The sequence below is a fragment of the Equus caballus genome, chromosome 4 (assembly GCF_041296265.1).
Source record: "Equus caballus isolate H_3958 breed thoroughbred chromosome 4, TB-T2T, whole genome shotgun sequence".
NCBI lineage: Eukaryota > Metazoa > Chordata > Mammalia > Perissodactyla > Equidae > Equus > Equus caballus.
Window position 1 is genome coordinate 104606676 of NC_091687.1, and position 21687 is coordinate 104628362.

The 21687-nt window shown below is 37.0% G+C and overlaps 1 protein-coding gene and 1 pseudogene across 1 annotated transcript in view; both read left to right on the forward strand.

Annotated features, from left to right (window-relative positions):
* Positions 1-21687, forward strand: part of CNTNAP2 (contactin associated protein 2) — a 1879249-nt gene that overhangs the window by 1476042 nt on the left and 381520 nt on the right. The window lies entirely within an intron of this gene.
* Positions 4525-4642, forward strand: LOC111773357 (U2 spliceosomal RNA; annotated as a pseudogene).

Sequence of the window (21687 nt, forward strand, 5' to 3'; positions counted from 1 at the left end):
ACCTGAGTGTTCCTGCACAAACCAGTCTTTACAGTTTTTGTCTGGATTTTCCTCCCATGTCCTCATATTCAGTGATCTGCTTGCCTACCATTCTTCTCTGTCATCGTGAAGAACATACGTCCATTCCCAGGAGCCCGTCGTCCCATGACCATGTGTCAGGGCTGTCGTGACTCCCAACCAGATCTGCTTTTTACAGCTAAGTTGTCCTTCTTTGCCAGTTACAGCCGTCACCTGGGGTCCCTGCAAACCCCAAGAGATGTCCCCAAAGCCTCCCATTAACTCCCAGGAGGTCTTGCTCTCTAGATATGCAGCACAGTCTTACTCTACTGTGAATTTCCAGCTTTTTTTGCTTTTTGCTTTTTTACTGTAGGTCCCATCATTCGTTGCCAAACTTTTGGAAAGAAAAGAAATTCTAAGAAGTTAATTGTGCAGATAAATACTTCACTTAATGCTATAAATAAGCCAATTTTATTTTTTCATAAACTTTATTTTTTAGCGCAGTTTTAGGTGCACAGCAAAATTGAATGGAAAGTACAAGAATTTCTTTATATTCCCTGCCCCAACGCTACACAGCCTCCCTTGCATCGACGTCCCCACCAGAGTGGTACATTTGTTACAATGATGGACCTACGCTGACACATCATTATCGCCAAAGTCCATAGTCTACATTAGGGTTCACTCTTAGTTTTGTACATTCTATGAGTTTGGATAAATGTGTAATGACATGTATCCACCACCATAGTCTCACACAGAGAAGTTTCACCACCCCAAAAATCCTTTGTGCTCCCCCAGTTCATCCCTCTTTCCCCTCTAACCCCTGGCATCCACTGATCTTTTTATTGCCTCTGTAGTTTTGCCTTTTCAGAATGTCATATAGTTGGAATCATGTAGCATGTAGCCTTTTCAGATTGAGCAAATTTTACTTTAATGATGAAAAAAAGTTAAACGGTCTTTGGAAGTATTTAGAGATGGTGACATTGTGAAAACAAATATATTTCATTATCCTCAGCTTGAAATTTAAATCAGATGCGTATGTTCTTTGAGCTGGTATATCTTCTTCAAATGAAACCCTAGTTGAGAGTCCAGTATGAACTGAGAGTAAAATGGAGCATCTTGGGGTGAAGGGAGAGAGTGGTTAAGAGCTCCACGAACGACACACATCCTACATGCGTCCTCAACAATGGACGTTAAAGACTTGTGTGAAACCTCCGGTGCTGCATGAAGTACAGCATGAGAACCGCAGACTTCAGAGATTAGGACTTAAAAGTTTAGTGAGTTCACAGTAGGAATACAACAAAAATGCCTTTTTCTTCCATAATAAAATGTGAAAAGCAGTCCATAAAATTGTCAGAGTTCATCTGATCTGTCTGATTTATGCTTGTTAATCCCTTGTCATATTCTTCCTCAGGTTTGTTCAAGATCTGATATTTATAGACCAAAGATATTACTAATAGTCAAAATTCAGAGAAAATTGAAGTCGACAGCTTTTTACCTGTTGAATGCATCAAATCACTATGATCTTCATATAATTGCCTCCTTTCCAAATTAAAATTAAAGTTTGATTGATTGGTATACAGATTGTAGTCCATGAAAAATCTCTAATCTTTGTACCAACGTTTATCTTGTGGATATTTAGGATAAATGTCAAAAAATTAGAAAGAGGAAAAAAGGTCTTATAGGGGAAAACTGAGAACACCAGGGAAATCTACATGAAGAAAATAGTGTTTTTAAAATACTTTATAGATTCAAAATCAAATAATAAGACAATAGAGGTTTTGGCTCTTAAGACAGGTTGACATATTTACAAGTAGTTTTGATGATTTGGAGATGTCTGAAGAGTATATTTCCTCTCTAATTTGAATTATGTATAATACCGTAATTAATTACACAAAGTTGAATTACTGATAAATGCCAAAGAAACTAATTTAAATTGACATTCATCTCCAAAGTCAGCTCCTACATAATCACAGCAGTTTCAAGGTTTAATGTTTACTATAATAAGACAATAAAACAACTGTACATATTCTAAAGGGTAGAAGAAACTCCTTCAAAAATGAATATAATACTTATATATTATATTTAGTTTAGAAGGAAAATGGACAATGTTCTGTTCTCCCAAATAGCTATTGTCCTCTCCACTGGATCTTTCCCTCAATCGTATCCAACCTGGTGGGTGTCAGCAGCAATGTAGACTATACTGAGAAAAATTCTGAAGGTCTGGTTAGAATGGTGGAAATACTGTGGACGTTGTAGATAAATAGCTAAAAAAGAAGTTTGAGATACTCTAAGTCTTAGAAAAGTGGAATAAAGATGATTTCAAAGATTGTGGAATAAGTCAAACAGCTTCTAGGTTCAAAAGAATTGGGAGGCATAGGCTAGTAAATTGGCCCAATATCATTGTTCTTTCAAATAAATTTCTAAATCTAAGTCATTCCTTTGCACACATGCAATATCTTCAGAATTTCATGGAGTAAAATAAGCTGTATTTCACCAATAAACTTTGAAATGTTAAACTAAATGCAGAAAAGCTCTTTCTCGATTCAGAAATGACTACAGCTGCTGCCGGGGGAGTTTTCTTTTCAGCACAGCGTGTGCAGCCCCCCGGGGCAAGCTCTTGGCCATTGCACTATTTTCCTCTTAAGGAACTTCCTATACCTGTCAAATCAGTGGTTTTCCAGCCAGTGTGCCTATTTTGTATAATCTGCATTTATGCAGGAGGGTATTGTTCTAAATGGTTAACTTACGATTCTGTACATGGAGGGATTTGGGCATATAATTGAAAGAGTACTGAATTTTGCCACCAACTGGTCATGTGGCCTTTAAGCTGTTAGTCTTCCAGAGTTTTGTTTCTTCACCCTGTATAGTGGCACCTAGTTAGAACTCAGTTCTTCCTCTAAAGTATGAAATTAATTGGTGTGTTGCTTATTTCTGCGATTCTCTAAGGCACTTGGCCTTAGTTAGCAAAAGTTTCCCAGCTCTGAGGTTTCGAAATCACTCTATGATGGAAAGTCAACATGCCATGCGGTATTGAGCAGTAAGGGAATTAAACCATAAGAGTTACTTGGAAATGCAGAAGAGATCTGAAGTATCTAGGTCAAGGTTTTTTACCTAAGAGGGCAGAGGAAGTTACAGATATAATCTCCAGCTCTAGAGTCATGAACTTGGTTCTAAATAACCACATTACCACAAAATGGCAGAGATATATGTCTCGGAGTCTATGAACATAGCAGGTTCTTACAGGCAGTTTGTAAATGAAGCCCAGCAGATGATAAGCTGGTTTAACATCCTATTCACAATATGTGTGGTACCCTCCCCCAAACACGTAGATTTGTAATTTATCTAGTTCTATTGTTGTTGATTTACTAAAAGCCTTTTGTGCCTCCTCCTGTTGCATTTCAATTTGCAAGACAAATACAGACACATTTGGGATGACTTGATTTACTTAATGAATTTTGGAGCTGACTTTGGTAGAACATTTAGCTATGTCTTTGGCCATACAGTTTAGAAATTTCCCTGGCAATCTGATGCAGTTATTCTTTTCACTTAAATCTTTCTTTAAAAAATACTCAGGCTGAATTTAGTAGTCTGTATTTATTTGCATCAGCTCACAATCGGATTTTATGCCACCTTTTGGTCAACTGCGAGTTGAAATTGTATAAGTGAAACAATTTACCAGATTATGTTAAATCAGGGCTGAGAGAGAATATATTTTGAAGTATGGTTCAAGGTTAGTGATTAAATTGTGTCCTTCTATATTTTTAGCTACTTTTTGAACTATTATAAATATCCAGTGAATTTATTTATGCTCTTACCCTTTTGTTCTAGTCATATAATTTGCGATTAAAACCAAAACTTCATGTTAGAATAATATTATTTTTCATCTAATATGTTAGAAAAAAATCTTAGTTTACCTCTTTTGTTCTAAATTCTTTAAAAAAAGATCTGTACATTTGCCCTCTCCACTTCATTATTTTTCTCCTCGTTGTAAATGTTTGTCTGGAAGTCACGTATGCGCTGTAGCACACAGGACGTCAGACTATTAGAACAGATGTAACATTGCACTTGCTGTAAACCCTTATTTTCATTCCTCACTTAGCTTCATAAAACTCTTCTTTTAGATTGAATCTGGTAAAAGCTAAACAGAAAGTGTACTTGTTGAGAGGAGAAGAAAAAATTCTCAAGCAAATTAAACTTGACCTTTCTTGTGCTCTTTAAAACAAAGATTGATTTTTTTTATAATTAACACTAAAATAGCTAAACATAACGACTTAGCACGTTAGGTCTTGATATTAAATTTATTTAAAAAGCAAGTCATTTTGTGGAGAGCAAATTTTTTAAAAAGATGTGATTTTAGATCACCAATATGGGCACACAGATCCATCTCTTTTCCAGGGTTGTATTTTTGCACGTGGTATGTTTTGTGCTCGCCTATATGGACCAGTGGATCTTGACTTCTTACCAAGTGTGAGTAGGTATTGCCAGAGGCTGGTCACTCAGGTAAGGGTTAATCTGAAAGGCAAACACATTGTTTCTTGGCCTTTTGGCTAAAACCAAGTGTAGTATCTGTTCTTACCAGTTTATCTGGAAAGCAGAGAGGGACTGGTTGTAAAAGAGGGTAAAATATTAGAGAGGTGAAATTTTTTGTTTGCAGCATCCTGGGATGTGAATACCAAAGAGAATAAACAGCTCAAATGGAATGATATACGGTACTATTGAGAGGGTCTCCTGGAGTTGGTTTTGCTTCATTCAACTATGAAATGACTACATGTATTCATTTATATTTATCTGTCTCCATCTTCATTTTGAGGATATGATAAACATGTGTTTCTCCTTTTTGTCTTCTTTCTTCGAATCTATCTTCTTGAAACAAAATAAACAAAAATGACAATGCTGCACCCCCTCACCCTTTGATAATCAGCATGGGTCTTTTGGATTAGAGACCCTAATACTCTTTACATCATACTGTATAATAATGATGATGATGACAATAATAAAAGTTGTTACCGTTAACAAGTACCTGCCATGCACAGGTGCCTTTTCTCTTTCCCATGGTTAATCCCCATGACAGTCCTCAGACAGAAGTGCATTGTTCCCATGTCTCAGGTGAGGGAGGTGAGTTCAGCAGGGACAACTCTTTCTATTTGTCTTGCAGCTTCAAATTGACAGCTAGGTTTTGACTTCATGTTTGACTCCAAATTCATTTCATTTCCACAACCCCAGGTCCTGGGTAGAGATGGGAACTGTGTGCTGTTATCATAGTTTTCTTTCTCTGCATCAAAAGTCCTTTCTAGAATTAGGGCTGATTTTCACCACTCGTAAAAATCTGCATATAAAAAAGAGGAAGAAATGGAGGGAAGTATTTTGTTACCAGATACCAGACTTACTATACACTGAGCCATAGAATTTAAGCCTGCAGTACTAGGACGAATGAGACAAACTGATTACTAGACAGAATAAATAGTCTAGAAACTGATCCATACATAAAAGAACTTGGTATATTAAAGGGAAACATGAGAAAATAATGGGGAAGGGAAAATAAATGATGGATTCACTGGATTTCAATATTTGAAAAAATGAAATAGATTCTTCCTCCTCAAACAGAAAAAATTCAGAGATTATAGACCTCAGTGTAAAAGAGGAAATTTAAATATATTAAAAGACAAAACTTTAAAAATATTAAAAGGAATTATAGGTAATACCTCCATGACATCTGGGTAGGAAAGGACAAACCATAAACAAAATATTAATAAACTGGACCTCATCAAAATTATAAAATATTCATATAACAAATATCACAATAAGTAAATGTAAAAGATAATAATAGATTAGAAGAAGATAATTATATAACAAAACATTAGTATCTACACTATTATAATAAAACTCTTACAGATGATAAAAGGGGTGAGGCAGCACTCAAAATCTGAATTAGAAATTGGCCAGAACGATTTAGATTTAAATTTTTTACGTAATATTTTTACTTAATAGCCTCCACATTTATACTCCTACCATACAAATTTTTTTATTAAATATCTTTCTGTTTTTAGTCTTCCCCCAGACCCTGTGAGAATAATTGCTAGAAAGTAAGTTACTTGGTCTAGCTACACTGTATTCATATGAAAACAACCCCAATTCTGGGCCACAGAGGTAAGCACAGATGCTTTAGACAGTGGCTTCTAAAAGAAACAAGAACAGACACAGAGAACGGGAATTTTAAAACAGACCTTCTAACAATTAAAAGGCTAGTTTTAATTGGCAAGAAAAGGTAGTGTAAATTAAGTTGAGTTTTGGGGTTTTGTCCTGTTTTGTTTTTTAGTGAATACTCTAAATTTGTACAATTTATAAAGTACACTTGTTCCTTTCAAAAAGTAGATCTCATGTGAATCTGGTCAGATTCCAGGACTGTATTTCACTTTCCACCAATAGCCTGGGGCCATTATGTTTTTCTAGTTTTCCTGTTAAAAAGAAACATGAGAGCACCAACTGTCCTGTGGGATCCTGGCTGATCCCATGCCCAGCCCAACTGGAGGTTAATGCCTGCTCCTCACAGAGTCCTTCTGGAGCCCAGAGTACTATCTGAAAATCCCAATTTTGCTTCACAACTTTCATTCCACTTTCACAATTAGATTTCATCATTTCACATTCCCATTTTCTCTAGCTTAAGGGCTCATTTATCTTTAGTATTCATTGGCTAAATATATGTACAATAAGCCACTCTTCATCACATCTAACATACGACTTTTGGGATCAATAAAAAGTTGTTCACGTAAAATATAATCATATAATTAAATTTGTATCAGGAACCAGAAAAGGAGGGAGGGGGAAGCAGATAATATTTTACTTGCATTTAACTAAAAAGCTGTAGGGAAGGAAGAAATTTTACTCTACCCTTCTAGGTTCTTCTGGTTGGTCTAGGAGTTAAATCGACATGAGACAGATTAAGAGGAGAAAATCAAACAAAGTTTAATAACATGTAAACATAGGAGAGACCCAGGAAAACTGAGTAACCTGCCAAAACGGCCAAAGCCACCATCTTAAATACTATCTTCAGCTAAAGACAAAAGAGGATGTTGGAGGTAGTGGCTTGGGATTTCAAAGAAGAGGAAGTCAATTCACATGGAGGTGGAAAAGCAACTGTTTAGTAAGCAAATATTTGCCTTATCATGCAGAGACAATGGGGCATAGAGGGGACTTTGATCAAAGGGGCCCCGCTGCATTCCCCCCTCTCTACCACATCTAGTCCATCCTGTACTGTAGTTGTCTGTGGTATTAACTCCTTCCTGGAATGGCCTTCTATTTAAATTCTTTTAGGCAGTTAGGGGGAAGGTCAGAGTTCTCCCTGAGTCTTCTGTTCTTGAAAATAATGAAGCCAAAGAGACACATTTTGGGGTTGCAAATTCTGCTCTACTACAAGCCCATATATTTTAAGTCCATGAGTTTAAAACAGTCATGAAATCTATCTGAATCCTCTAGCAACTACCCATATAGAATTTTGTGGTCATGTGCCTGTAGGGCAAGCAGGGAAACTGGAAACATAAAGAGGAAGTGTTTAAATGCATTGAGATGAATAATGAAGGAGCTTTTGAAATATCATTATATTCTGATCAAAAGTCAAAGTAACTGTCCATTTCCAGTCACACACACACACAGTAGACTTAGAAGAAAAAGTAAATAAATACCCCATTCAAAAAGATTTTCTTTCTTTCCCCACTTGGGTCTGAGAGTTATTTAGTTTAACCTGAGTCACCCTTAGTGTCCTTCAAAGCTATAAATTTTGTTTTCCACACAATTGCTTCAAAACAAAGATGATCAGAGCCTTTAAAATGATCCTTAAAGCAATTTAACACCCAGATTTACCAAAATATATATAGTGGTCCAGACTTTATTGCCTCTGGTGGGGGAAAACAAAAGGCATAGTAAAGCTCACAGGCACTGGTGAGTACAATCTGATATTGAAAACCAACTTCACTGAATGTAAGTCTCTAAACATAAGAGAAAATCTTTTAGAAAAATCTATGAAACAAATAAATTACTATACTCTTTAACTACAAGTCCCAATAATAGTCTTAGTTACAATGTTTGATGCAACAGGTATAAAAGAAACATACAAGTTATCTTATATTTCTAGGTGAAAGACTAATTTATCATTGCCAGAGCTGGTTTTGAGGTATTATTAGCTGAAATTATCCCATAATTTTCTGGCAAGAAACTGTGCATGCATTCCCTGATGTGTGCTCCTGTCCACCCACAGCCTGGCCCTGAGAGTAGCTAAAATGTGAGGGGTGAAAGCAGAAGGAGTTCCCCTACTGTACCGCCTGGGAACAGTGACTGTACCAGGGGCTAGGGAGGAGAATTTGAGGAAGGTTGTGTCACGAAGCATCTCGTTAGTAGAAGAGAAAGACTCTTGAAGGGATTACACGGGCCATGGGCTTATTAAAGATTACGCTATAGAATTTACAAGGTAGACAAAATGGCGGTAGAGGGTGAGAAATCTTCCTCACACCAGGATTATAAGTAGCTTTTCTGGAAATAGTCAGTCCTCTCCTCTCTCCCACCAGCACTATAATATTATTCATAACACACACAACTTTCTAGACCACAATCGCAGAAAAAGTTGTCATGGCCAAGGGACTGTCTCTGTCTCCCCAGAGAGCTAAGCAGACAGAAAATAGCGATGTGTCTTTATAAACAAACCCTGGGTGAATGACAGTGGGTACACAAACATGTCAGTTCTCTATCAGAGTTTCTACTCACTCAATTGCCAGGTTTGCTCCTATTTTGATTACAGAATTAAAATGTAATTAGTATGTTTTTAATGAGTCCAAATGTGACACATTAAGATTCAGTAATTACTATAAAATGATGAGTTGTGATTGAATGTCCCCACAAACTGGGGACATTTAAAGTCAGTACCATCTATTGCTCAGTTATTGCTGCATTTAAAACCATCTCCCTTCCCTAGCTGAATATATAGTTTTAGGATTTAAGTGATTATGCTGGATTATTGCACATTGCAGTCGGAGCCAACTATCCTGGCGTATTTAAAGAGTGTAGGTTCTTTGACAATGTGACCATGTCTACTTAAGAACTTGACGATTGACTTTCTTTATTGGCCACACTTTTCTGAACGTTAGCTGTCCAGGTTAGTTCACCATTGTAATTTATCTGCTTTTAAGACAAGTTTGGTTCGCGTGGCATCACTTTGTCTCCAATTTGACAGAGGACCTCCCTTCTATTTCTGGGGTTCGGTATGTCCTTAAGTCTCAGGAGAGCTTAGAGCAGGTCTAGAAAAGTAATCCTAGAGGTTCAAGGTCCAATGCAAGAATGGCAGCACTAAATGAAGCACGTGCCTCATGCAGTAGTCTGCCCTTTTAACCCACCTGTTTCCTGTGCTGACTGAGTCAGCAACAGGTCAGTAGGTACCATCTCTGGATGATGCTGGAGTCTTAAATAACATTGAAATAGTTAAGTACATTGTAGAATTAAACCTTTCATTCTATAGCAAATCAAAACCAAAAAATAATGGGTAAATGTTTTCTGATCACTCTTAAATCAGGTTGCCTAAGACGAGAAATCGTCAAATCTTACATGATTTGAAACCATGCCCACCTGAATTTCCACCTTTTATGGGAAACCTGCCCACACCCTTCCAACCCAGCCACCTACTCTGGAAGCCTGTCTGGGTATCTGAGCATCTTGTGCAGCAGTTCAGAGCACTGATCACTGTGTTGGAGGATTCATATTTCCTTTGAGTCACAGTTGTCTCCTCTAACTTAGATTCAGTAATTCTAGCCCTGCCCTGTGTGGTGGAAAACACAAAAAGTACACGCTTCTTATTTCCCAGCCCTTCAAGTATGTGAAAACTACTGTCAAGTCTTCTTTAAGACATCTCCTGACTGAAAATCCCCAGTTCCCATAATAGTTCTGGAATCTTACTTTTCCCTGACACCATCACACGTGCCAGTGTTCCTCTGATCATGGCAACCAGAAATAAATACAGGCATTCATGTATATCCTGATTAGGGCTGAATACAGTAGGACTATACACATCTTGCTTTGTTTTGGACACCAGATCCTTCGATGCATGCCAATAGTAGATTTTTTTATGCAACTTCATTTATTTTACTGCTGGCACAGATGGCACATTTGTGTAAAGTCTTCTAATTATTTTTACATGAAATGATGTCCAGTCATATATCTCTATTCTGTACTTTGAATTTAAACCAGAAATTTTTCCACTTAATCCTGTTGGATTATATGTTATTATTTTATTTTTCCAATCTATTTAGATCATATTAATCTTGCTCTGAAAGCTATAGGAAAACATCTAAATTTGGCTCATCTTCAAATTTCATGAGTATAGTTTCTCTTCCAAGTTGTTGCTCATAATATTAAGCAGAAAAAGACCAAAATAGACAAGTGACACATACGCCAATATCAGTCTCTCTCCAGCAGTGCAGTAAGTGGAAGGTGCACCCAGCATATCCATCACTCAACCATGTCCCAACACGTCAACAAAGACATTATGATCAGCTTAATCAAACCGTTTTTGTGGAATGAGGACATACTGTGGAACTTTCCTGGTCTGTCAATCTCCATGCAGAATAACTTCTAGAAGTCCTACCTTCATTTCTAAATGCTAATAGATCTTCCTTATAATGGAAGATCCAGCATAATGTCCTCTCATTTTTATTTTTTATTCTTCCTACCATTTTGAAAATCAAAACACGTAATAACTTTGTTCTTCAGAAATATTTCATAGAAAAATGTAAAATTTTTCCCATATCTGTTACATGCAAGCCATATGCACTCAAATTAAGTAAACACCATGTTTCAGAATGTAAGTAGTGTGATTACTCTACATTGACTCCTGATTTTTCAAGATGTTCACGATACATAAAGTAGGGATGTTATTATTTTAAAACAATTAAAAGGGCATGAAAATGGCAGCACATGAAAGAAGCAGCATTTTGTCTTTCTAACAAGACCATCTGCCTGTGGGCAAGATTTTTTTTAAATCCTAATTGAAAAGAAAATAAACTTAAGAGGCATATGCCTATGTTTACAAGCTGAGGAAAACTGACAAGTGTCTGTACTGTGCCGGTACTTTTACAGCAACTATTACACATAATGGGGAAAATTAAAATCAGTAATTACCTTTCTGGTCTGCCATTGTTTTAAATGCTTGGAATTTCTTAAGCATCCATTCCAAATAATTACTTGTGATAGGCCAGAACATTTAAAGGGTTTTAGGATGGATACTCAGCTATTTTGCAAAGTGAAATACTTTGATGATAACAAATTCTTTTTCCCCTCGCTTCTCCCCAGTGTTGGTGACATTATGTTTATAGCTCAATTTGTAGATAATCCTTCAAGCTACACTTTTTTTTTAAGCATGGCCATTATAAATGTCTTCTTCTATTTGGCCTTGGCACTGCTTGGAACTTGAAATTGCTATTTGCTGCCTGCCAATTACAGAATAATTTAAGGTTTGATGCTTCCAGGCATTGTTCTTGAAATACACAAAAGGAATATGTTAAGATGGAATGCATAATATTTTCTCTGCATTGCACAGCTTCAATAGATTGCATAGAATTACATCCAAATTGCTAAACAAATCAGTGGGAAAAAATTCTTTCCTCTAAGGAGGTGTTTTATAATGGTTTTACTATTCTCTCTTTTGGTGGGAGCACAGCAAATATTGTCAAAAAGATTCATGTTGTTTGCCACTGACTGATTTGGATGTATGAAATGTGATGGGTATAAATATAGATAAAAATTGTAACATAAAATTTAAATTTCTAGGAAGCAGAGCAAGATGTGATCTCTTTAATCAATTTGGAATAATTAAGAAGGAAGGAAAGAAGAGAGTTAGGTTTCCTGGATCTTTTCAACTCTAAAATGTAATAATATTTTTATTTCTCTATTCGTATCTAAATTATTCAGCATTTACAATGCAAAGCAGGAAAGCTGTAAAGCAAAGTAAATTTGTGGTTTAAAAGGGTCAAGTTATAATTCTGAGGAGTCAAAAAGCTTTTTGTTTGGGACAGTAGAAGGAAATGTGCTGATTACCTTGAGAGTAAGAAAAAGAAAAATGAATTATTTATGTAAGCCTGCCATCATGCCTACAACACCCGGAAGGGCATTCAGGCAGAGTTTATTGTCAGGAGAAAACCACACAAACAAAAGTCTTCCTCATAGCCGGTGATAAACATGCTCAGATTCCAAAAAATGGTTTAAAAAATTATTTTCTTTACTATTCCCATCAGGTACATCGGATGTACTCCCAGGAGTCCCTTCTTCATTCTCCATATTTTTCTAGTTCCCCCTCCAAACACAGAACACAAATACATGGGAGTTGAGGTCTGTAAACCTTGCCCTCATCTGCTCCTTAGGAAAGCTACTTTCTTCAGAATAGAGCACCAGCAAGATAAATGAATCTAGCTTCTAGCAAAAGGTTAGAGTGAAAAGGCTCCCATTCCACCAGGGGTGAGGTTAGGGAGGGAGGAGGGTGAGGTGCCCATTTAACATTGTGCTGCCACATTTACCTTTTGGTTTACTCAAGTCATGGACCAAAATGCAACAGTGTGAATGAAAACTCAAGAAACAGTGACATAGGGAAGTTGCAGACCAAGAAGAAGCAGAAAGTTAAGTGCCAAGATAGTCCCCCAAATAAACCAGATAACTTGGTTTGTATGGAAGAAAATCAACCAGAGTACTGTTAACATAAGCCCTGGTGGGAGGTTTTCGATGGGGCTGTAGCAGGAGCGGGTCCAAATTTCAGCTGGTTTCAGGAATAGCTGGTGTAGAGAAGGAAAGACTTTCCCTCTACTCTCCTGGGCTCATTAGCTGGGTCTATGAAATAGACTGAAAATAGGCACATTGACAGGAGAAAAAGTATACAAATTTATTAATTTTTAATACTACGTGTATGAGGGCATCACAGAAAAAAAACAGTGAATACCCCAAAAAGTGATGAGAGTTAAGAGCTTATATACTATCTTAACAGGGGAAGGGGAGGGGTTAGGAGGCCTCTTAGGGAAGAGTAAATGATTTTTAGGAAAGATGAAGGGGCCCTTAAAAGGATGAGTGGGAGATATGATAGTTTTTGACAAAATGTGTCTGGGTGTGGTGTTGACTTTTAGTCTCCTCTCCTGTGATGAGTCAATCTTTCCTGGTTGATGAAACTCCTAGGGAGGCAATTGATGACAGCTGAGTTCCTTTTGGAGTCTCTCTCTTAAGCAGATATGGGGAGTTCAGAGAAAGAAAGCCTCTTCCTGCATTTGCTGTTTTTCAAGTGCCTTTAGCTCAAAATAATCAGTACGCCAGAGAAGCATATTTTGGGGGTGGTGTATCCTGAGCTCCTTCAGTGGTCAAAGATGGTTCTCCAAAGAGGGAAGAATTGTTCTTGTTGATTAGCAGCTGTTGCATGAGTAGTTTGGATTTTATTAGAGAGAGAAGCTAAAGTCATGTGTAAGAGTGGGTAAAGAGAGAGAGCGTTGAGAGACCTGGCGCTCCGCAGCCAGAGTGGGATGTTCTCAGTCCTCCTGGGTCTCTCACATTACAAAGAAAAATATTGAACCTTCAAAGAATGCAAAAATCAGTGCCCTGCACACAATGGAAATTCAACAAGTCTAAGTTGGAAATGGATTTCCTTTTTTGAAATAACTTACTTATTTTTAAAATAAACTTGGATTTATTTGGTCTTCATAATCCCTGAAGATAACTGAGATTTCAAGAGGATACATGGTCTCTACTGGCTTAATGGCCAGTGACCAAATTAAATTCCATTTCTATATGGAATTCTTGTAGGAGGAGAGGAGAAAAATAGCAACATACCTTAAAAATTAATTCTTCTTCTCAAATCCATGTTTATGCAGATTTGGTCATGGTTTGCTCAAAGTCCATTATAGATTTTCTTTCATTCTAACCACCCTCAGTGATGAATTTAGGATTTCGTTCTAGCCACTCCAGAAAAGAAAAAGCCACAGTTTGCAAACAACGTGATCAGAACCACACAGAACAGAAAAATATACATATTTAGGTCTATTGCAGAAAAAAAATCCTCTCTCCAAAGCTATGGATTCTATGAGAGTTAATCCTGTCTGGCTCAAGATATCCTTAAGAAGAAACTGATACCTGGAAACACAGATGTGAGTGAATTACAGCCCAGAGTAGCTGGTTGTTCTCCCAGAAAGTGGGAGTTTGAAAGAAACTTGGTTCTTAGCAAGAAATAGAATTAGTGACTTCATTGACATTCTAATGGATGGAAAGATCAGGCAGGTTCTGATAAAAGATCAGATGGACGCCAGAGAAGATGGTGGACACTCCTGGAAGCTTGACCCTGGGCTGCATGCAAGTCAGGAAACCCAAACAGGATTCAGGGAACTTCTTCATAAGAAGCTTCAGGGAGAAGGGCTTCTACCCAGGACTGAGGGTCAAGTTGAGTTCCAGATAAAATGAATGGTACCTGATCACTGCCCATAAGAAAAAAGAATTGGCAAGCAATAACCGATAAGAAATACAGCTGTTTACTGTGCGCGCAGAGTCAGCCAGCCTTCTCTCAGAAGCCAAATGCAAGTGACATTTTCCTGTCAGGTCCCAATTCCCAGCCATCATCAGCTTGAGGAGAAAAGGAGTCAGGTGCAATGAGCTGGCTCTGTGGATACCTTCGCTCTGCAGAATCCTGAGTGGTATTCCAAGCCAGAGCCCAGGATGGGTTGTGGAAAGCTGTTGAATGCCAAGTACAATTGTGAAGGCATAATGACTTCCCAGGCACTAACTTTGCAAGCTAAAGACTGTTTTCAACTGTGGCTGTGTCATTGCAGTTAATGCAATCCATACATGTGGCTAGCACATCAGATAAGTATGATGAACTATCCTCAGCCTCAGGAGAACTGGCTTTTACACTGCTTGAGCTGTTCACCTAGAAAGGCTGAAAAAAATGCCCTTACAGTTTTGTTTATTGTGCTTATCACAAGTGCAGGAAGCTTGTATTTGCATTGCTAATAGTCCTCTTTCAAAGTTTGTTGACATTTCTGCTGCTCTTTAAAGTGTGTTAATATCATAACACCCTTGGGCGAAGTCAGTTCCCCGTAGAAGATAGGCGCCCCTGTGGAGGCCCCAGACTCTGGGAGCACTGCCCTGGCGCAATCACCATGCTCTGGAACCCAAAAACTGAGCATCTGGGCCCTGTAAATAGGAAAGGGAAGAAAGACATTTACACGTATTCCAAAAGAAAATGTGAGGACATCTATGCCCTTCAAATGACAATAGTAGGAAAAAGCACAGAAAGGTAAATTTATAACCTGTTCTGGAGAGTAAATCAGGGTATTTTTTCTGTAATAGAGAAGGGAGAGAGAGAAGATTCACTCCTGACCATCAACAGGCTTTATAGCTCTGAGAGATTGTCCAAACCTCTGTATGGTAAAGGAAATATCCTGCTCCTTAGAATATATGTCCTAGACTGAATTAGGAAAGTGTGATGCCGCTGAGGGGCAGGTACTAAATCTGGGACCCACAGGTTAAGAAGAGTCAGGAATGAGCAGTTATGGTTTGGGAGCAGACGTATAAGCTCCTGAATTCAAAATAAGAACTCTAACAAAATGTTAAATCAAAGAGCAATGCAAAGATTTAGGACAATGTGTATCTTGAAAAGAAGGTTATGAGGACTCAGGGTGGTATGGTTTAATATAGGTAGATAGGTAAGATTTAGATGAAGGCCTAAAATCTAATGTTGATGCCAAAATTAAGATCATTCTTTAGTTCAAAATATAAAGTATATTTATATCTCAGTTAAAAGCATGTACATTTAAATCTCCCCTTTTCAATGATTATAGTTGGTAGTATTTTGGCTCATTAAATTAAACATAGTTCTTTAAGTAATTAAATGTATGCCTATAATAATGTATTCCACCTGGTGGTAGTTACTTAATTATCATAGATTATTAGCACTTTGGGGCTTAAAGGGAATTCAGGGCAGTGTATTTTAAAAATGAACTGTAAGTCACGGAAAGAAAGTTATTTTATATTGATCAAGTGCAGACACATAGACACCTCACACATGTGTACGTAACTGAAATTAAAGCTTCGTGAAATAATAACTATATTTTGTATAGAACTTGATGCACTTTGTTATTGCCTATTTTTTGCATTCTTTTCCTTATTTCTTTTTTTTAACACTGATCATGATGCCCAGAATTGGAATTACCATCTACTGATAGATCTCTATGATAGTTTGAAAAACACTGCCTTAGAGAATAGCCAATCCAACTTTTTCATTTTGCGCTTGAGGAATTCAGAGAATTTAGGTTGTCTTCTCAAGGTCATGTGTAAGTGGCAAAGCAAACTTGTGCTGGTACCTAGTCTTTCAAGTTCTGGCCCAATGAGTTTTCTCCAATGTTATGTTACTTTCAACGTATGTGGTCCTCCATCCCTCTCAAATTTGATGAAGTAAGCATTAGTCTGTGGATAACTTATCTTTCTCATTTGGCATTTTCTTAGGTTTATGGGAAACACTGATAATTGATACTTGATATCAACGATTGATATATTGATATACTGGTATAGTGATATATTGAAATACTTGATCATTGATCATTGATGCTCAATTTTGATTATGTGTCCCTCTGTGTCTTCCCCCTAAATGAAAGCTTCCTGAGAATAGTTTATATTTATGTCAATACCCCCTAAAGCGGCTGAGTAATGAGTATGATTGAATCCTGAGAAGGACAAGCTCATGTAGTCAAATAGTCTAAATTTTTTGTGAGTGGGGCCAAAATATCAGCATCTAAGTAACTGTAGATGCCCCTCCCTCCTTCTAAAGAAGATCAATTCTATTGGTTGCGCTGATTAGAGTAATGAGTGGAAAAAGAATTGAAAAGTTCTGAGAGCAGCGGGCTTCGTATCCTAGGGCTACTGGAACCATGCACCACAAAGTCGATGGCTTAAAGCAGCAGACACTTACCTCTTACATTCTAGCGGCCAGAAGTCTGAAATCAAGGTGTCAGCAGGGCTGTGCTCTCTCCCAGCTTCCGGTGGTTGCCGGCCATCCTTGGTGTTCGCTGGCTTATAGACGCACCGCTCCAATCTCTGCCTCCGTCTCACATGGAGTTCTGTCTGTCTTCCGTATCCAAATCACCCTTTTCTTAGAAAGAGAGCAGTCACTGGATTAGGGCCAACTCTACTCCAATATGACCTCATCTTAACTAGAATACATCTGCAAAGATACGACTTCCAAATAAGGTCACGGTCACAAGTACCGGGGGTTAGGACTTGAAAATATATTTTGGCAGGACACAGTTCTACCCATTACAGAGGCTAAACCAGTTTACACTAGAAAGGGACTGAGCAGATCTAGAAGAGATGGAGAAGACAATGGGAGAGAAGGGAGATGATGGTCAGCGAAATATGGGGAGAGACAGGAATGAAGATGACACTGACACATTCTGCTTTGGCTCATGCATCGTCATTTTCCCTTCATACTTCTTCCAGAAGTATAAAGGCTTCTTTATAGACTTTATATAAGACTTTGTATAAAGTCTTGAATGACCCTTCAACATTTTATTCAAGTCAAATTTTGGTTTATTTCAGGTGTTATACCACTGCAGGAAGCAGCCCACAAATGACCTAGCATTATTTTAAATATAATAAAAGCTATTAAAGGTCAATTTTATTGTGAGTAGAAGATATATCATTGCATTTTAACCACAGACTTACAGTTACACAGAAGGAAAAGAGGACAGTAAGTAGAAAAGACAATGATAGGTGTGGCGACTTTACTGAAAGCAGTTATTTACATAATTTATTTGCAAGTTATTGAACACTGAATCAGTGATACGCATTCTTTTATATATTCAGTGGTTATGTACATTCTTAGACTGAAAAGCATGGTTATTTTTAGTTAATTATTGCTATTTGAATGCTAAAGTTAATATTTTTGTCTAAATTTTTGCATACAGTAATTATTTTATTTTACTTGTCTTAGAAACAATAATTCATTTGTTTATTCATCACTCAGCAATACGTGTTCAACATCCAAAGTGTGTTAAGCACAGTTCTATGCACTAAAAACATAATAATAAAAAATATTTTCTTTGGAATTAACAAGAGTTTCTATTCATGGGCATGTACAGTATGAAAAGTATAAAACAGTTTAAAAAGATGGAAAAATAGGATCATGTGTATACATGAATACACATTCATACATATATGAACATACATATTTATTCAATTGTAGGTTAAAAGTATGGAAAACATCTATGTTTTATTGCTTTTTTCATCTTTATTGAGGTATAATTAACAAATAAAATTGCAATATAAAGTGTACAACCTGATGGTTTGATATACATACACATTGTGAAAGGATTCTCACCATTGACTTAATTAACACATCCATCACTTCACATAGGTAATTCTTTTTATTTTTCTCTGGTGAGAATGCTTAACTTCTACTCTCTTAGCAAAATTTCATCTATACGAGACAGTCTTACCAACTGTAGTCACCATATTGTACATTAGATCCTCAGACCTTATTCATCTTACAAGTGAAAGTTTGTATCCTTTTGCCAACCTCTCCCCATTTCCCCCACCCCCTGGCCCCTGGCAAACACCATTCTACTCTGCTTCTACGAGTTTGGCTTTTTTTTTCTTCCTTTAGATTCCACATATAAATGATATCATGCGGCATTTGACTCTCTCTTTCTGGCGTATTTCACTTAGCATAGTGCCCTCCAGGTTCATCATGTTGTCATAAATGACAAGATTTTGTTCTTTTTTAAGGCTGAATCATATTCCATTGTATATATGTACCACATTTTCTTTATCCATTTATCCACTGACACACACCTAGGTTGTTTCCATGCTTTGACCATTGTGAATAATGCTACAGTGAACACAGGGGTGCAGATATCTCTTCAAGATAATGGTTTCATTTCCTTTAGATTTATACCCAGAAGTAGGATTGCTGGATCATATGGTGGTTCTGTTTTTAATTTCTTGATGAACTTCCATACTGTTTTCCATAGTGGCTATATCAATTTACCTTCCCACCAACAGTGTACAAGGGTTCCCTTTTCTCCACATTCTTGCCAATAGTTATCTCATCTTTTTCGTAATAACCATCCTAACAAGCATGAGGTGATGACCTCATTGTGGTTTTGATTTGCATTTCCCTGATGATGAGTGATGTCGACTACCTTTTGATGTACCTGTTGTCCATTTGTATGTCTTCTTTGGAAAAATGTCTATTCAGGTCCTTGCCCATAGGATTATTTATTTTTTTTTAAGATTTTATTTTTTTTCCTTTTTCTCCCCAAAGCTCCCCCGTACATGGTTGTATATTCTTCATTGTGGGTCCTTCCAGTTGTGGCATGTGGGACGCTGCCTCAGCGTGGCTTGATGAGCAGTGCCATGTCGGCGCCCAGGATTCGAACCAATGAAACACTGGGCTGCCTGCAGTGGAGTGCGCAAACTTAACCACTCGGCCACGGGGCCAGCCCTGGGTTACTTGTTTTTTTGCTATTGAGTTGTAGGAATTCCTATAGAATAAAAAGCCCAGAAATAGACCCACATATATGTGATACTTAATTTATGACAGAAGTGGCCTGACAAATCAGTGAGAAGAGGATGAAACGATTATCTTTTAAATAAATTGTAGTGGAATATTCAGGTGTCCATAGGAAAAAAATGATATGATCCACTTCCCACCACACATATAAATCATTTCCAGGTAGACTAAGAACCCAAATGTAAAGACAAACATAAAAGCTTTTATGAACTAAAAGAAAAAAAATATCTTTATGAACTTAGGGCTAGAGAAGCTTTTCTTAAACATGATTTTAAAAAAAAAAGAACCCAAATTACCCTGGAAACAGAAAAACAGGTATTAGCATACAGAACATTTTTTTATGTATTAAATATTTGAAATTAGTTATGTGAGATTCCTTTCTAATTATTTCTATTTTTATTCTCCCTATTAATTACCTAATTTAGTCTACAATATGAAATCTTAGAAGCCGTTTGTAGTTGTAAACAGTGAAATAACAAGCTCATTTCTAATTTTAATTAGCATCATTGGATGACAGGAAGGAATTGATCATTTTTATTACAAAGACCTTGCTTTAGGAAAGATTGTATTTTTTAAATGAATTCTACTTAATAAAAAAGTACATTTATTCTTTGAAAGTAGACAATCTATGTAGAGGGAGGATTCTTAGCTCATCTAGCACAGTGGAAACTGAATCTTGAGATTATTATTTTTATAGATAATAGTATGCACTTTAAAGCTTTCTTTCTTTTTATTTATTGTTGTAATTCTGTATTGCTGTGGATAATGAAACTGGCCAACATACAAATAGATAGACCTACACACAAAGAGACTGGAAGACCCAAAGGGGAGCATCCTTAGGGGTGGAGTGAAGCTACAAATCTAAGAGCATTCAGCAATCGGACCAGCACTGTTGGGGGAGGGCAAGAACGGGGGAGGCAGGCAAGTTGCTTTTAATAAAAAACCTCAAAATTCTTCAGCTGAAAATTCTTCCGTAGTTGCATCCGAGAGAAAGTTTAAAATAGAATGGTTGACTAGGAGAGGTGATTTCAATGAAAGAGATGAGATAATTTCACACTGCTGTGTTCTTCCTGTTTCTTTGGGAGCGTCGTAAATCTGACCAATTATAGGGTCTTCTTCTTTGAAACTGCATCATAGATAAAGTGACTATTTTAATTAGTAATAATAGCTTATGGGGCCAACCCAGTGGCGCAGTGGTTAAGTTTGCATGCTCCACTTCGGCAGCCCGGAGTTCACAAGTTTGGATCCCAGGTGTGGACCTACACACCGCTCATCAAGCCATGCTGTGGCAGCATCCCACATACAAAAATAGAGGAAGATTGGCACAGATGTTAGCTCAGGGACAATCTTCCTCACCAAAAAAAAAATATATAAATAATAATAATAACATATGTGAAATGCTTTGTACTTTTTGAAGTGCTTTCGTATAATTGAATTCCTTTTATTTAATCCTAACAAGCACCTATTAAAAACAGAAAAAGCTTCTATTTTTAAAAGCTTCAATTTAAAAGCTTTTAAAGCTTTTTTTTTTGGTTTTCTATTTAAAAGCTTCTATTTCTACTTCTATTAAAAGTAGAAAAAGCAAAATTAATTTTTCCCATTTTATTCAAGATCATGCTACTAAATGATGAATGATTTAAGTGGCCAAGTTTTACCCATTGATGGAGTCATCTACGGCATTGTTTTTCAAAGTTACAGGCTGTGAAATCATTTTAGTGGCCTGTGACCAGCGCTTTTAAAAAATATTATGAATTAGAATATAAAATGTCAGAGTGCACCAAACATTTTAAGGGTAAATGTCTCGTAAAATTTTGTTTCAGTTATGTCTCACTTATGTGTGCATGTAAGAGGAAACAATGTACTTCTTACTGTTGATCAGAATGAAAATATCTGAAAACTGACCTAGGAAAACAAAATTCCTCGGTTACTATTTTGTTTCCAGTTACTGAAATCCTGTTGAAGTTTCCTTTTAAGATAAGGCAATATTTCCCAAACTGTCTTCTACATGGTGTAGTTCTGGGAGATGCTAATAAGTGATCCAGGAAGAAAGATATTTTGACCAAAAAAGTCAGAAAAAAGCTGCATACTGTAAACTATACTTGAAAATTCACCTAGAACAATTG